Source organism: Hibiscus syriacus, unplaced genomic scaffold (assembly GCF_006381635.1).
Source record: "Hibiscus syriacus cultivar Baekdansim isolate YM2019G1 unplaced genomic scaffold, ASM638163v2 tig00111877_pilon, whole genome shotgun sequence".
NCBI lineage: Eukaryota > Viridiplantae > Streptophyta > Magnoliopsida > Malvales > Malvaceae > Hibiscus > Hibiscus syriacus.
Window position 1 is genome coordinate 1,943,243 of NW_024063208.1, and position 19,497 is coordinate 1,962,739.

The following is a 19,497-nucleotide window of genomic DNA, read 5'->3' on the forward strand; positions in this document are numbered from 1 at the left end:
AAGGTGTCGTGTGCATCAGCAATTGGAAGTCTAATGTATGCCATGGTTTATACCAGACCAGATATTGCTCAAGCAGTGGGAGCTGTTAGCATGTACATGAATAATCCGGGCAAGGTACATTGGGAAGCAGTCAAATGGATCCTCAGATATCTGCGGGGTACCACAAACAAAGCACTTTGTTTCAAAGGTGGAGATACGATATTGACAGGCTATGTAGATGCTGACTTAGCCGGAAATGTCGACATCAGAAGAAGCACTACAGGGTATGTCTATACTCTAGGGGGAATCGCAGTGAGTTGGGTTTCTCAACTACAGAAGATAGTTGCTCTCTCCACAACTGAAACAAAATATGTCGTTGTTACGGAAGCCAGCAAGGAGATGGTTTGGCTCCAAAGTTTCTTGGAAGAGTTAGGCAAGAAACAAGAAAACAATGTCTTGTATTGCGACAGTCAAAGTGCTATCCATCTAGCAAAGAATCCGTCTTTTCATTCCAGGATGAAACACATACAATTGAGATATCATTTTATCCGGTCTCTTCTGGAAGATGGGATTTTGAAACTTGAAAAGATTAGTGGAGCTCAAAATCCGGCAGACATGTTGACAAAGACGGTGACTACGGACAAACTGAAGTTGTGTTCAGCTTCAGTTGGCATGCTAGAATAACAAGACCAGACATGCTGCTGCATTGATCAAGGTGTGAAGACATATTAAAATCAGTCTTCAAGTGGGAGATTGTTAAAAGTTTCAAAGTTTGGCAACCAACTTTGGAAAATATTTTTTCAAAGTTTGGTAAATGTTTCTTTGAAAAATGTTTTTCAAAGTTTGGTAAAATTTTGGTAGATGTTTGTTGAAAATAGGAATGGGTAAATTCACTTTAGTCATTGCACTTTAGGGTATTTTCAAAGATTAGTCCCTAAGTTTCTACTATAAATACCCTTACCCATTTAGCTTCAAAATCATCCCAAAAATCATTTCTTTCTCCCAATACTAGAGAGCTTTCTTGCGAATAGTGAGTGTTTTGTAAACACCTGTAAATTTTCTCTCTTAGTAAAAGATCTGCAGCAGTCCGGAGACGTAAGCACAATTGGCTGAACTCCGTTATCAATTTCGGGTATTATTTTTCCACTTTTATTTCGTATTCTCACAAATCTGACTATAGGGAAATTACTTGTTACTCGTTTATTTCCTAACACCCAAGATCCGACGGACATCTCTCCTATTCTCCTCGAACATATTGGAACTGAAGAAAATTCCCGACTTGTCGAAGTTTATCTACTGCCTATAACTCTGTCCATAAACTGTCAACACTTCTTTAAGATCCATGGCCTCTCTAGTTGTCGCCTTCCTAAAGATCAGGCTATCATCAGCAAATAATAAATGTGTTATAGATGGGGCATATCTATTCACTCAAACACCTCGAAGATTTTCGATTGCTGAACTTTCTCAAACCAAAGCCGATAACCCCTCACTGCAAAGCAAGAACAGATAGGGACTTAAAAGGCACCCTTGATGAAGGCCCCGTTGTGGTAGAAAAACCTCTCCGATCCACCCATTCACAATGACCGAAAAGGATACAGTACACACAAACGCCGGAGAAAATCTATCCATTCCAAGGAAAACCCTATACACTCCATCACTGCCCAAACAAAAGGCCACTCTACTTGGTCGTAAGCATTGCTCATGTCCAATTTTAGTGCAAAGTGACCTTTTCTTCCATTACACTTATTCATAAAAGAGTGCAACAATTCATAAGCGACTATTATGTTATCTGAAATGAGTCTTCCTGGAATGAAAACACTCTGGGCCTCATACACACACAATGATTAAAACTTTGCATTCTATTTACAAGCATCTTAGAGATAATTTTGTATAGAACATTACATAAACTGATAGGCTGAAAATGAACAAGGCGATAAGGATCTCGTACCTTAGGGATCATGACTATATGGGTAGCATTCACCAAAGTAAGATGAAAAAACACAGTATTATTGTCGCCATGTTTGAGACAGCGCGTGCACGCTGCTCCCAGTACACTTCAGCCTTGTCAATTTCCAGATTCAAGTGCAATTTGGTATACATTATCTCTTCTAATACCTCATCAGTGAGAGATTATTCCATCAAATCCTTGAGTCGACGCTTTAAATCCACCTCAGTCTGCCTACATTGTTTACTAAGGTCACGATACTAAACCTCTCACTACACAATAATCCTCATTGCATCTCTGTCGAATATAAAATTTCGTTGAAGTCACCGAGCACCACCCAAGGAAGCGTTGGGCAGTCATGCAACTGAAGAAGTAAATTCCATGAGTCACTTCAGCGATTATCTTCTAGAGCCCCATAAAATCCCGTACATCGCCACACACAACCATAATTTTTTGTTATGAAAAAATCAATATAATCACTAGAGAATGATCGGACACTCACCGCCAAAAAACCTCGCCACACCAAACAAATACCACCACTACTCCCTCGAGCATCAACCTTTAAACTACCATCAAACCCACACGACTACCGAATAGAAGCCATCCTAGACCACTAAACCTTTGTTTCCATAAAAAAACACCACCATGAGATTAAATTCCTTCAACAAATGACAAAGGCGGCGAACTGTCCGAGGTTGTCCCATACCCCAGATGTTCCACAAGTGATGATTTTCATTGCAACCGGTGGGCCTGATCTGATAGGCCGACCAATATCGTAGAGTTGGGTGTGGTGACCCCGGCACTACTTGTAATATCCCAAATTTTGAAATGGTGACTGGAATGTAAATTTTTAAAGTTTATAGACTAAAGTGTAAAGTTGTAAAAGTTTAAGGACTAAAAATATAAAATTTCAAAAGTTAAAATTTTGGATTTGTGAATTAGTAGTTTAGCTCAAGACAATTAGTTTAGAGGGTTTCAGGATTTTGATATGGAGTTTGCATACAAGTTTATTAAAGGATAAAGATCGATATATTATTCGAATAACCAGATCGAATAGGAAGATTACAAAAAATTGAAGGAAGGTAGACTTGGGTTGGAAAAATATATGGATATTTTTAATTCGTGGAGTTTAAGTTGGATTGGTGTAATTTGGTGAGAATTGCACTATAAACTGAAATAGTGCAATTTAGTGACTAAAATGAAATGTGAGAAAATTATAGGGTCAAAAAAGAAAAATTCAGAGATGAGAATTTTACAGCCTTTTAATACTATTAAAATAGAGATGAAGGAATGTCATGGGTGTAATTTTGGGAATTCATTAAGGGTAATTTTGGTATTTGGCCCAAAAGGAATAAAAAAATCATTTAATTAGTTTTAAAAGTTAATAATTAGAGATTTTTTTAGAATTCTCGTGAAACTCTCTTCTTTTCTCCAGCAACTGGACGAAACTCCATAGCCAAGGTAAGCAAGTTTTTGTTTTTCATTTTTGGTCCATTTTAGTGAGAATTTGGACTAAAGTGTGAAATAAAAAAAATGTTCTACACTTAATTCTCTACAAATTGGTATATGTATTTCATTGTTTCATGATTAAATGGTGAAGTAGGTATTTATGGTGGATGAAGGGGAAGTTATATTTGGTTGAAATAAGATTGGATTTTGATGTAGGGAGTGTTATGGAAGCATAAACAAGTATAAAAGTTGATTAAAAATCACTAAGGGACTAAGTTGAAAGCATTCGGTCATGGTGGGTTTGAATGAAGAAATGTTGATTTTGATTTGTTTTTGTTAGGGGAATGATTAGAATGAATGGAAATGAGTTGTAGGTGATGAAACCAAGCTTGAAAAAAAACTTTGAGACCATTAAGGAAATTCTTTAGAAGTTTCTGCCTTAAGGGAGAAAAATAGGAAAATTTATACAAAATTCTCTTTAAGGCTTAGAATGGATGTAGGAATCATTTCATGTGACTGGAATTAAGTTTTGGATCAAATTGGAGTAATGTTAAGTTTATGAGACTAATTTGCAAAGTTTGGGAAATTAAAGGATTAAGATGTGAGTTTTTGAAAATTTAAGTATTGTGCTGGAAATCTTGTTAGAATGTTGAATTGGGGTTAAATTAGAAAATAGTATGAGATTAAGGATCAATTTGAAGGCTTGAGAAAAGACTAGTAATGAAATGATAAAAATATAAAGTTGAAGTGCAAAGTTGAAAGTTGAAAGTTGTGAAGAATGGTGAATATGGTGATTAATTTAGGATTTAAAGTGATCATGAAGGTATTAATTTGAGGAGAAGAGATATAATTGATTAAAATTATAGAAATTATTATTGAATATATTATGGTTGTTTTTTTAGTAAATGCATATTTATAGGTTAGTTAGATACTAACATATATCTTGAACTTTTATTTGTTCGGATAAATTAATTCTCGGATAGACTGTGACCACAAATCAAGTCAAAGTGAGAAAAAAGTAAGAGACAAAGGACCGGAGTGAAAGCAAAACCGACAGTAAGATTTACTAGTGTGGCAAAGGTGAGTACATTTAACTCATGTTTGAGTTATTGTACAAATATTGGCTTGCGATGAGCCAGTGACGGAGTTACTACAGTAAAAAGTGACTCCTAATGTTATGTAAATTATGATTCTAGCCTAAAGGTTCATTTATTAAGCTTACAAAATTATAAAATTTAGCAAAGGATGCTAATTAAGAAAAGTTATCTAGAAATTTGAGTTTGAACAGTGAGTTAATAAATTCACCATAAATTATAAAGAATTGATTAGAGGATAATCTCTATACCTTTAGATTCTTATATAAGTCTAATTTTGTTTAAAACAAACGGTGACTGATTTTGAGATGTACACAAATAGATATGAATTTTTAATCAGTGATAGATCAGAAAACAGGGCAGCAGAACTCTGCCAAAACAGTTTATATCAGTCAACTTTGAAAATTCACTATAAATTGTACAAGTAGAACTAGACGGAGTGCCTTATATAATTAGAATCATATTCGAGTTGAGTTTTTATTAGTGCAAATAGAATTATTTTTCAGAATATAAATTAATACAAAATAATATTTGTTTGAAGGTAGTGCAAACTGTCAGAATATAGAATTTTGATAAAATGTATATTGAAAGTAGTGAAAGGCAAAGGATTTAAATCTAAAGCTTAGTGATACTTATATTTTGATTTTAAATAATAGTAATAAAGTGTTAAAGTGAATCCATTTTGTTTATTTGATTATTTTTATAGTCAATGACGACTTGCTATAAGTCAACCTCATTTTATTTTCTAGTATGATTTATAAATTTTCAGTATGGAATATTTCTATAATATTTTGTTTTATCAAGTTTTATGAATGATTTTGGGTATGAACTGCCCAAGTATGATATTTAAGATGATGAATTCTAAATGTTTACAGTTATCAGATAATTTTTAGTGATCATATGATTTTCAGTTATCAGATGATCTACAGTTATTAGATAATTATAAGACCATATATTTCACAGATATCAAATACATAATAATAAATGATTCTATAATAATAATGATAAGCCCATTGTATGTTACATTGAGAGTCGTAGGTACATTTGACATGACATTAAGTGAGTGCTTATCATTTCAACTTTAGTACATTCGTGTATCAATGTTCAGTTATCAGTTCAGCTTTGGTATATTTGTGTATCAATGTTCAGCACTGTTGGTGCTCATTTAGGTTATGATTGCACTGAAGTGCATCATATCTCAGTTTCAGTAATGATTTGGCACTGTGTTGTGCCTACTACGCACCTTAAACTCACATATCTTATATTCTCTTACATATGCATTGGGCTATAACAATAAATGTGAAAGTTATGACAGTATGTGAAAGAAAGGAACATAGACTTGAAAAGAAAGTTTTGAAATATGTTTGAATGAACATAACAAAAGTTATTTATGATATTCGATGTTGACTTACATGATTTTTGATTAAATCATGAGATGATGATTTTTTAGGTTTTCAGAAGGAAAAATAACTTGACCAGTCCGGTTTGAAGTTTAATGTTTTTATTTAAATTACAATTTGTTTCTTATATTTTATGAAATTTATGGTTTTATATCACTTTAATTATATTTCTGCCTCACTAAGTTTTACTTAGCGCGTGATGATTTTCATGCGTAGGTTCGAATAAAATAGAGGTCGTGAAGTAAAGAGCTTGCCAGCATCTTATGTAAATTCAAACCTACCGACAGTATCAGTAAGACATCCTAACTTTGACTTATTAGTGACATGTACATTATATTTGTTGGGTTGCCTTATTTAATTTATTTTAAAAGGGTTTATAATAGTAATTAGGGTTATTTTCTTTAGTTTTGTCTAATTTTAGTATTAATCGTATTTATGAGTGAATATTATAAATGTTATATTTTAAATGGTTTAAAATTTAGTAGAATTTGGCAGTTGTATTTGGATATGAAACAACACTGAACTGCCTAATTACTGACTGAAATCATATTAATTTTCAATGATCAAATGATGTTTTATAAATTTTTATGATTAATGAAAAAACTTTTAAAGTTAAAAAGGAAATTATTAAATGAAACAAAAATTTTAAGCATTTAAGTTTAGAATATGTTAGTTGAGTTGATGTGACATTTATGGCTCGTATTACAAGACATATATGAGTTATGGGTGTTACAATACTTTCCTGTGGGATCGAATCCCGGCTTTTTCATTGTCGTTTAGTCCCATCCGACCTAACAAAAGGGTTATTTTCCTCCTCCGAAACCATCTCAACATCCTTACTGCTCTTAATTCCACCTGCATAATCAGTACACAAATAGCCAGAATGATACATGGTTGTCACCCATTCCTTCGTGGATATTGGCGCCCCTTGACCCACAGGATTACCACTCATATGCGCTCAAGAGGAAAATGATAAATTATCTCCAAGCACCCTAAGAGCGTTACCACTTTGAGTTCCTTCGACTATGGACTCCTGACTCACATCTTCACGGAGCTACGTACTAGAAAGGAGGCCCTTTCGCCGTAGTGTAGCCCGAATGGATAAGTCCCATTGCGGGATTAAAGTCTTCTCTTGCAAAACACGCAGTGGGCAGAACTTCTCCCCATTCCCCAATTTTTCACAGAGAAAACGAAAGAGCCAAAGTTTCTCATATTGAAACTTAGCATAAGTAAAGGATCTATTCGACAAAGCAAGCTTTTTCCTACATTTTAGGGGTTTCCTCACATCCAATCTAACCCGAATCCTAATACATCCTCGGTAAACAAGCGTAAAGTCGTAACATTATAATCCAAAAAAGTACCAAGAAAGCTACCAAATTGTTTTGCAACTTGCTCGAAAATGTACCCTATTAGTAAATCGTTGATAAGCACCCAAAAGTCTGCTCTATTCAATTCCACTGTCATTGGGTTATCTCCCCCTTTAAGCGATGTAAGAGCAAAAGGTACGAATTGAAATACCAGGACCTTCTGCCTTGATCCGATTCACATCGTCCTCATGAAATTGGAGAAACAAATATCCAGATCAGAAATCGAGATTCCCTCTATCGGGTGCCAGACGCTTGCCAATGTAACTCTCATAGCCGAAAAATTAATCGTGCTGGCTGATAGAAATCGACCCCCGAAGCAGTGTTCAAAGGAGATCTGAGTAGTAGTGTACATTGGGGCCAAATCAAGACTTTCTTCCTTCTCATCACCCAGGTTCAAACCTCCGACTCACCCTCAATATCACGCATGGGATGAACCAAACAACCAGAGAAACGAAACCACAAATGAGTAAATGTCAGATGACTTGCCACAAAAGGCAGTGACAGCTACCAAAAGAGTAGAGAACCCTAACACAGAGGGAATAACATATATAAACCAAGTTATTTACATTATACATAATTAAAATTTAAGGTTTATATCATTTTTACCACCATATGTTTGTCTAATCAATTATAACATTGAACCATTAAAATTTGAACAGCCTAATGTTATAGATGAATATTTATTTTTATAGTAATGATGTGATCAAACAATATTATTTTGGTGTGACTGTTACTTGTAAAGGTTATTTTTCTTTGATTTTCTTCCTCTTTAATCTCTGTTTTCTCTCCTTTTGAAATGGTTTCATCTCTTGTTTGAATTATGAGATCTTATAAGAATTTGGTCGTCGAATAAAATAAAGGTGAGATGGTAAGGATGAGGGTGATGATAAAGTTAGTAAAAAGCAGGGTCGTGGTTGGGTTTTCAGCGGTCTTGTACAAATTCTTATAAAGGGCCCCCTATTTTTTAGATATATTCGATTTCGGGGCAACAATAGTGGCGTTTTTTGACAAATGTCGCGATAGATCCATCTATAATAGCGTTTTATCAATAAAGCCGCAATAATAGTGGCGTTTTTTTAAAAAAATCGTAATAGGTCCATCAATAGTGGCGTTTTCCCAAAAAAAGCCACTATATATATACTTTTTTGGGGCCCATTTTTTGGAGGCCCTGCGCGGTCGCACAGTTCGCGCCGCCCCAACCACGCCCCTGGTAAAAAAGGAAGGGATAAGAAAGGCGATAATACAATTAGAGTGGGAGATAGAAGCTACTAGAGACGATTGGAAGGAGAAAGATTGTTATGGTTTCTTATGTTTAGAATTTTCGTAGGTTTCGGCCTGAGTTAATCCGAGTTTAGATTAATTCGAACCCGATAAATTTGGGCTAATCCAAACAAATTTTGATGTTGACATTATTTATTGAATTTGAAATTGCAAAAGAAAATATAAAACGACAAAAAATAATTTACATAACATCATCTAAACATCAAAAAATAACTTTAGAAGGAATACTTATATTTTAAAAAATATAATTCATTTTACAAAATAATTTTCCAAATCTATTTTCGGTATATCAAATGAATCCTTAAAATACTATATATACACACACAGAGGCAACTGCAGCTCGTGTATGCTCAATGGATTGAAATCGATGATGGTTTATTTTGCAAAGGTAGACGTAAAAGATACGAATTTCCAACGCTCAATGGATGCTTCGGGGGAGTGTGATACTCGGACGTTTTTATTGCTTTTGTTTGCTGCTGTGCAAATGTGTTGTCTCTCAGGAAAAGTAAATTCAAGCAGCCAAGCTCTCGTATAAATCCAAATGCTACAACCTTCTATATTAGGTCCATCCTTCTAAATCTTATATAAATATTTTTCATATTTTATGACTATATTGAAATTAATTTACATTATATAAATTAAAATATAGCAATTTAAAATAAATATTCATAGATAAAATTGTATTTTATTGAGATCATAATGGACCTCCTGTGTTTATCACAGTGAAAAAAAACAGAAAATGCGAAATTTATTATGATCATCATTTTTATTCTTCGATTGTCATAGAAAATCAATATTTGATTAATTCATGATCCACAATCCCGTTACGTCTATCCGTCGCAGTGGCGTGGGAAGAGCATTCCCTGTGGCATTGTTTGATGCAATGAAAGAACCATTCGTAAGTACAGTGGAACATGCAGCCACCGAAGCAGAATACATCAAACTTCGCACTTGCCGGCTTTGTGGCAAACAAAAGCGCTAGCAGCAGCACCGCCGTTGCAACAGTCGAGTTGCATCTCCTTCCTTTGACTCTGCTTGACTCCATGTCTGTAAGTTCTTAAATCTGCTACAAATTTTAATTGTTCCTACAAACTAGACTGCACACACACACACACACATATATATATATAGACACACACTGACAAATTATCATACATGGAATGAGTGGATTTTTTTACCGTTCAAAACAAAAAAATTTAATTCATTACCAATAATTTTAAGAGTAAATCACTATATATATTGTAACTGACAAATTATCATACATAGAATGAGTGGATTTTCTTACCATTCAAAACAAAACAAAAAATTAAATTCTCTACCTTAATATTACCTTAGACTATTCGAAAAAGGCTTAATAGAAAATAAGTACCTAAAGTATATCTCGAAATATAATTTGGCGCCTAAAAAATAGCTACCTAACATTTTCTTCATTTTACTTTTAGGTATCTATTGTTATATCTCTTAATTTTTTTTAATAATAAAAATATTTTTTTTATTAAAAAATCCCCTCTATCCCCATGTTCTTCTCCCCTGCAAATGGCCAACGATCTACTACCACGACTGACCAAATAGAAAACGGTTGACTGCCACATCCGATCAAACACCTGATTATCATGATCGATCTAAGAGATTTTTAGGGATTCAAAACCCTAAAAAGAAATCTTTCATTTATATCATTTTTGGTGTTTGATCGGTTGCAAAAGTATGGGAGTTTTGGTTGTGGTTGGTTGGTCGGACACAGTTCGTTGGGTGTTCGGCCGATTGACGATGTTGGTGGCGGACAATGCCGGCGAAAGAATTGAAATTAAGGTTTTAAAAGTTGAGTTTTTTTAAGATTTGAAAAAAATATTTTTTGAAAAAATGTTTTTATTTTAAATAAAATTTCAAAATTACAAAAGCATGAAACACTTAATGGAGATTTTTAACGGCGGTTAACTCCCGGGCACCTAAAAATGTAACGTTGGAAACATTAGACACCTAGTTTTAGTGAAAAAATCTTTAGGCACCAAATCATATTTCGAGGTATAATTTAGACACTTATTTTTGTATTAAACCTTAAAAAAGAAAATAAAACTTTGAACCATTAAAATTTGAACAACGTAACGATATAGATGAATATTTATTAAATCATTTTTGGTGTCTGTTAGATGCCTGTAAAGGTTATTTTTCTTTGATTTTTTTCTCTTTAATCTTTATTTTCTCTCCTTTTTAAATGGTTCCCGGATCCTCCCCATCTCTCGTTTGAATCATGAGATCTTACAAGGATTTCATCGTCGAATAAAATAAAGGTAGCACATTTCAAATTTGCATGGAGATGATAAGGAAGAGGGTGATGGTAAAGTTAGTAAAAAAGAAAGGATAAGAAAGGCGATGATACAATTAGAGTGGGAGACAGAAGCTATTAGCGACGATTGGAAGGAGAAATGTTGTTATGATTTATACTTTTGGTATATCAAATGAATCCTTAAAATACTAAACAAAAGAAAAACACAGGACAAAAAGGGAAAATAAGTATATATATATATATATATGAATTTAGTAAAATACCAATAAATCAAAAAGAATATACCAAAACACATTGGAGTTAAACTTCATCGGGAGTTGATCGGAATCAGCAATCAAAATTAGCAGGGGACAAAGGAGTCACGAGGAGGACAAAGCATTGAATGCTATGAACAGGGTATCAAATAGTGTTATGAAAAAGTTATAGCGGCTAGGATATTGCGGTCGCGCCACCGTCCGAAACCGCTATTCATAATTTTTGCGGTGGGTCACGGATTCACACCGATCACGGTCGATTGCGCCTGCAATTTAACGGGAAACGAATGATTGCGCCGATAACGGGACGCAATCACCGTTATTCAACCGTGATTTGCCACATCGAAAAACCCACTGCTGATCTCAATGGAGATTTGCCTCTTCAAGTTCTACTTGAAGAACCATCCTTTTCACGACCTTCTGCAAAGTTCAGTTGCTGATTCCGCAATAAAGATATCTCATTGTCCGGTAAATCGATCGACACCAACACGACGGTCACGTCGCGAGGTAATTGCAAGTCTATAAGATGAGTAACTTCACTGTTGACGAGCTTTGACGTGATCGATGGTGTGGTTATGGAAGAAGAGAAGCAACACACAAAGCTTAAAGGAAGAAAAAAAGGGAAATAGATAAAACAAGCGGCCGCTCGATTGAAAGCAAGGAAAGAAAAAAAACATGGTGAAACAACATCCACTCGTGAAGAAATAGGGCTAGAATTCTTGATATAATAAAAATGGGTAATTCACATAATAAGTCCATGTATTCTCTAGGATTTTTTTTAAAATGGCCAACACTTTTGCTTCTTTTACAAAATAGTCGCCAAAATTTCTAGAAGTTTCAATTTAGTGACTCGACATGCAACTTTGCTTTACCTCGATTCACTACACTATCGGTCGTGAGATCGCCACCTGCAAAAGTCACAACAGATGACCTCAACTGCGTGAAAATGTTCTGGAATTTAGGATTCTATCTTTATATTTTAATTTAATACAATTTTATTTATTTATTTTATAATAAGTAAGTTCAAATAGTTAATATAGTTCATTATTCAAATTAAAATGTTTACTTCATCTTTTCGTTTAGAAAACATTTTAAAGTCTATTTGGTTAAATTATATTATATTATATATATATCAATTTCGCTTGGAAAACATTTTAAAAACCATTAAAAATGATTCCTTATAATTATAATTATTTTTATTATGTTTTAAGATAAGTTGTGCAAAATTTAAAAAAATCACGACCGCGACACCTGCAGTGACCGCGATGACATTCGTTATGTCCGCAACCGCGATAAACGCGACGCGACCGAAAATGTAACCGCAAACACTATTTAAAACCCTGTCTATGAATACTGGGAAGGTGGTAAATGATGAGGAAGGCACGTTCAAGCTAGATTCTGATAGGCAGGTAGGAGTATGTGTTGTAAATGAGGGCGGCGACTTTTTGGAAACAGTTACCAAAATCGAAAATTAAAGTCTGGGAAGGGTAACTCAGCCGCTGGACAAATGGTCGAACGCTGTAGTTCGGTATAAAAACCAGTTGAAAGGGAAGTCGAATGTGTTATCCCTTTGGGGGTGAGAGATTCGAATCTCTGGAGTTGTAATATGCGTTTTATTGCTTGGTAAATGTCTAAGGGTGTTATATCCAAGGGAGATAAGAAGTTTTGGACTGGGGCGCTATGTTCCAGTGTAACAGTGAGAACATAGAGGTGGTGAGCTTTGTAGATGAGATCGATCGAAAGACATTTACACTTAGGAAACTGCAGTTCGTGTATGCTCAATGGATTGAAATCTATGACGGTTTATTTTGCAAAGGTAGACGTTAAAAGATATGAATTTCTATTGATGGATGGATGCTTCCGGGGAGTGTGATACTTGGACTTTTTATTGCTTTTGTGTAGACATGTTTTTTCGTCCGAGAGTTTTTCTTTTCTTTATTTTCGTTATAGTTTTACTTATTTCGGTTTATTTTGTTTTATGTTATTATATGTATATATATAGTTTTTTATATAGTATACAATTATATATATATATATATATAATACATATATACATTTATTATATTTTTAATTAATTAATTATTATTTATTATTATTAATATTGTGTGTCCAAATTTAAAGTCCAGTGTCCGGTCAAATAGTCCAAGTCCAAGGCCAAAGTAGCCCCCAATCAGTCAAGGCCCGAACCAATTGTAGCTTAGAAGTTTAGGGTTTAAGAAACCCTAACTACATCAAAGTATCCAACATCACCAATAGATCTGAACCATCAATCTGTTACCAATCCAACGGTCCAGATCTAGATCAGGGGATGATTTAGGGTTTCACTTTTTTGATATCAACTGTCGCCGCCACAGATGCCTTACAACTGTTGGATCTGGCCAATGATCCAATGGTCCAGCTTCAGTCCAACACCCTAGTCGTCAGATCTTGCGCGTGATATCCATGCGAGACTTATTAGATGCTCCACACGCCAATGGGTCGAATTCACGCAACCACCGCCGTTCGTACATGCTACAGTAATCCAGAGCACCAGACGACCCTATGTTCCCCTCTACCGCATCCCTCGACAGTGGCAGAGCCTCCCTCAATGCACGCAAACAAATGAGACAACAATATATTAGAAAAACAGAAGAAAGAGAAGGAAAAGAAAGAGGATAAAATATCCATCAGCAACCAAAATCATCTATCGAGAACACAAGAGCATAAAAAACACCTCGTTTATCTCGAGTGAGCGAAAACCTGAAGATAAAAAAATCATCCATCAACAACAGAAAATGGCAAGAGAGGAAACCAAAAACCTCTCTATCTTATGAGCGAACCACCGACCAACAAAAAAACAACCCAAAAGAGAAAAAAACTCACTTTCTCGGTCTAGAAGGCTTCGTCGTCATTGTCGCTAGGAACCAAAACCCCATCAAGTTGAAGGTAAACCATTCATCTCTTGGTCTTTGTCGATCATTTTCGAGGTCACGGGGTCATTTTTGTAAGGATCTAAGCCTTAGGGGTGTCAGGTTTTGAAGAAAAGGAGGACGTTGGGGTTCGATTCAGAGAGATGTAGAGCTTAGGTTAGATCTTGGGTGCCCGGGTCTGTTTTAGAGTCAGAGAACGACGGAGGGGGTGTCATGCATGGATTCTTCTCGTCTGGGTTTAAAAAGAATGGAAGGGGGAGATAAGAGAGAGCACCTGAGTAGAGATAAGGGGGAGGTTGCAAATGAGGTTAGGGCAATTTCCCCCCCGAAATGTCACATATATATGCACGCCAAAACGGTGTCTTTGGGGAGATCTAGGGTCACTGGTCCTCGCATGGGTTATTAACCGTCTTAGCCATTTTGTTTTATTTATTTATTTCTCTTTAGTCCATGAAGCAAGATTATTGAAATTTCAAATTGTATCCTCTAGGTTTGCACACCTTTCATTTTAGTCCCTAGGTTCAGTCATTTTAAACTTCCATTTGTTTGTACATTTTACGTACTATTCTCAAAAATGTTATTTTAGTCTCACGCATGTGATAACCCCGTAAAAAGGTCATATTTAGGTCCTTTTCACTTAAGTTATTGATCGTCTAAGAGCTCATATAGGATCATATAGATGTATTTAGGAGCATATAGTTGCATGTGGTGGAAATATGTTTGTCGCGGCATTTTATTTTGTAATTGGTGCTGCGTTATGGGGATGGTGCTTGTTTGTTGATGTGCAGGATTTAGGAGCAAGGATAAGAAAAAGGGAAGTGTCGTGACATGATAAGACTGCTGAGTAGAATGCAAGTGCCGAATCGGTTGGCATTTCGAGAGTGAACAAGTTGAAAGAAGATATTTTTCAGAGCCAGCTGTCCCTATCTTCACGTGTCCTCTACCACCATCACCCGAGAGGAGACATCTGCTACCTGGGACGCCTGATGCTGTCAGGACCATGCTTGGCTACCTGGAGGGGACCACGCCCAACTGCAGCTGATTATACTAGATCACGCCCTGCTGTAGCCTAATCATGTCTGGTCCACGCCGGTTGTCTGGAGGGACCACTTCCACATCAACTCACTCTCTCATGTGAAGAAGACATGTTTGGGGTATCCTAGGAATTTTAACATAATTTTCTAGGTTTATTCTCCCCTATAAAAGGAGATAAAGCCATAATGAGATAGGACTTTTGGACATGCCGCTTTGAGCTAGAAATTCAGAGAGAAAAAAGTCTCTCCTTTTTCCGTCAATTTTATTTTTCGTGGCATTCCTCTATTGACAAGCTAGAGGGAGTAGTGAGCTAGGCGTCAGAGATGAGCTAGTGAGCTGAGGCAGTCTGTGGTGGCCGAAGGGAGCTCCGACAGTGCACATCAAATACTTTTCCTCATTTCCTTTGCTCTTTGCTTTCATTTATATCATTTGGGTTGTATGGAATGAATTAATGTCTTGCTTTATTGCTTGGAACATTCGAACCCCACCATGAACTAGTCTTATTTGGTGGGAGTTCCTTATGGATATTTGAGTTTGCTTTAATAGATGGTTGTTTTTGTATGTTGTTATCTGTTTTTTTATGATGTGTAATGTCTTAAGGTTGTATGAGCTATGAGAGTAGTCATTCCTTAGGAGATTTCTTAGCGTTCGAGAGAAACTAGGGAGGATCCACATAAGCAAGGGGTTCTAGGTAATAACTAGGCCTAATCCACCCTTAGAGACGAGGCTAGGATTTTAGTCGACTAAAAAGAGTAGTGCGCGATCAAGAGGTTAGATGTTAGTATTGCCGCTAAAGGTATTGTCATGATATATCATGTTATCTGGACAAATAGGATCCCTGTATTAGCTAATGCCAATAGGTTTTCCATAACATCTTGAACCTGTCGAGTCCTTTGAGTAGAGATAGAATAGGGCACCCTTAGTAAACTCTATCGGGCAGATAAGGCATAGAAGTAAGACCATCCTGAGAAGTAGACTTAAGTTTCCTAAGTGACTCCTATCATTCAATAACATAGTAGCTTGTCATGTGAGGAGTCTAAAGTCATGATAATCAAATCAAGTGTTTACATTTTGTTTTGCCTTTACATTCTCATTTGATTGCATTGAACACAATATAATTTGCCACAACATCTCCATTTGCTTCCACATCACACTATCATTCCATTCCCACCAACATTTATTTCATTTTGCCATAACATTCTCATTTGTACATACCATCACTAACTATACTTAGGTAAAGTAGTAAATTGATTTGAATGAACTTATAAATTTCCTCCAATCTCTGTGGATACGATACTCACTCATCATTGTATTACTTGTTCGATTGTGTATGCTTGCACATATTTTCGTGACCATGTATATTAGTCACAATTCGCAGACAACATGTCTACGGGTCTATTTCGTTTTTTAGTACCTTAAATGCGATTCTTTGTGTTTTCTGGCTTAATTTGTGCTTAGTTTATGGATTCAACTTTCGACTTGCCTATCCTATCATTTTAGTCCTTACCTTTATTATTTATTCAATATCATGTTTACTTAGTTTAATCCCCTAAACTTTCTGCATTTATTTGTTGGCACCTCATACTTTATGCACTTATTTTATTTAGCCCTTTTTATGTATGTATGATTTAATCTTGGTTGTGCATTTATTTATTTTCACATGACACCATTTTGCTTAATATGTATGTTACCTTCATGAACATAACTTGACTCGATCCAAATAATTTGACTAAGGGTAGTACCTTTTTGTTTTAAAATTGATGTGAGGTGTTGTCTTAACTTATGAGAAAGTTATTTCCAATAGTTTTAAAACGAAAATGTATCACGTTAAGTGAAACCCTAAAATTCAACTACACTTAAAATTTAGGGATAAGAGAAAAGGAAATGCTCGTCTATTTAAATTCTTCGAGAAAATATCGTTAGAACTTATCTAAGGTCCGATCTCTACGTCTTTAAATAATTGAATATTATTCTTCTTTCTAAAAGGATTGGTAAGTTTTAATTAAATTTGTTTAATTTCGTGCATTTGAATATTGTAATGAAACCGTGATATTTCTTTATTTCGATTGGAGTAAGAATTGATTGTCTCAAGGTACGAGAGGTCGTTCTTCTTGATAGGAAATAATTAAATATTACTTAGTTTCGTTCTAAAATTCATAGAGTATTGTTTTAAGGGATCTCAAACCAAATTAAATTCGAACTTGTAAATTTCATTACAAAGACAATTAATTAATCGACTATGTACCGATTTAGGACGTTGTGAGGATGTTAAACCTTCCCCACGCGTAATGGACTCCTGAACTCAATTTTCTGGTACTCAAACCATAAATTTTTTGTTTTAATTAAAATTAATATTTTTTTAATTAAAATGAAAAAATGTTTTTGGGTGACCAATCACACCCTAATCAAATATTGATGGCGACTCCTCGAACCTTATTTTTTTTAAATGGAATCCCAAATTTTTCGAAGTGAAAGAGATTTTAAAATCACATTACTTTTTAATTAAAAATTAATCAAAAGATAATTAAAAATGTGTTTTTTTAATCCGAAAAAAAATTGTTTCGACATTTTGTTTGCTGATGTGGAATTGTGTTGTGGTCTTGCAAGCCTGATCTTAGCTTTGTTTGGTTGCAGCTTTGTATGTTTTTTCTATCTTGCTTTGTAGCGCACACTTTTCCTCCAAATAAGATTAGAGAGGTTTTCAATAAGACCTATAAACTAGCGTTAAGCATGTTATAGTTATTGAATAAAATCTTAGTTGTCGAGGGGGAAAAACATTGAAGTTAAACCTATTAATTCTAATTGGGATGAGTTTGACACACTTGACAAACACCGATGAGTACCACTAAATATGAACACCATTAACTTAATTTATAAAAGTTTAATATTCTAAATGACTTAACATATAATTACAAATTAGTTAAAATTTTAAAGGTAAATTATTTAAAATAAAGGGTAAACTATACCAATGACCACCTAACAATTGACCATTTTCATTTTGACCACCATTTTCATTTTGACCACCATTTTTGAAATTTTGTCAATCATATCATTCAACTATTTAAATGCATTCAATTAAGCCTCTTGTTGTTAATATTTAATGAAGAAGAATATGTGGGAGTTAAAATATTTAGTGAAATTTCACATTTGGTCAATGTTACTTATATGTTCTATCAATTTGGTCCTAATTTTAATAAATTAAAATAAACTTAAACTTCAAATCAAATCAAATGGTGTTATGTGTAATGACATGTGTCACCGTCTGATAGAACGATTAAATTTATTTTACTTTAATATATTTTCTCACCAATCAAAAGGTGACACGTATCACCCTCTAGAGGAAAGAAAAATTTAGGCACTTAAATGATACCAAGGGGAATCTAATATGGGGCTTTTGGGTTAAAAAAGCAAGGTTTAACAACTGAGCCAAAGTAGTTAATTTGTTCAAATTGGACTACATATGTTATTTATGATGTATATTAATGTAAACTTATATTCTTAATATTTTATATATCTTAACTTAAATTCACATATTAAATTAATTTTACATCTTAACATTAAAAATATATTTTATTTTTATTTTAGCTTATTAAATGTATTTTATTCTTGTCTTAACCTAAAAATATATTTTATTATTATTTTAACTTAAAAATATATTTTAATATTTATCTTAACTTAAAAATATATATTTTATTCTTATCTTAACTTATTACATAAATTATATACTTATCCTAACTTATTACATAAATTATATACTTAACTTAAATTATTAAATATATTATATTCTTACCTTAAATTATTAAATATCTTTTATTCTTATCTTAAATTAAAAATATATATTTTATTTTAATTACAAAAAATATATTATATTTTATCTTAAATTTAAAATACTATCAGAATAAAATATAAATATTTAAGTTAAGATAAGAATAAGTTATGTTTTTAATTTAAGATAAGATTAAAATATTTTTTGAATTAAAATAAGAATAAAATATGTTTTAAGGTTAAGAACAAAATAAAATATATTTAATAAGTTAAGATAAAAAATATTTTTTAATGTTAAGATGTAAAATTAATTTAATATGTTGATTTAAGTTAAGATATATAAAATAATAAGGATTTAAGTTTACGCTAATATTTAATAAAAAAAAGGTTACACTAATATACAATATGTATAATATAAGTAGTCAAGTTTAAAACAAAATATTACTTTGGCTCAATGGTTGAGTCTTGGAACCTAAGGTCCGATTCCAGTGGGTATCATTTAATTGCCCAAAATTTTCTTTCCTCTAGAGGGTGACATGTGTCACCCTCTGATTAGTAAGAAAAATATATTAAATTAAAAATAAATTTAATCATCCAATCAAATGGTGACGCTTGTCATTACACCTGACATTGTTTGATTTGAGAGTTAAATTTATTTTAATTTATTAAAATTATGATCAAATTGATAGAATATATAATTAACAATGACCAAATGTGTAATTATACAAAATATTT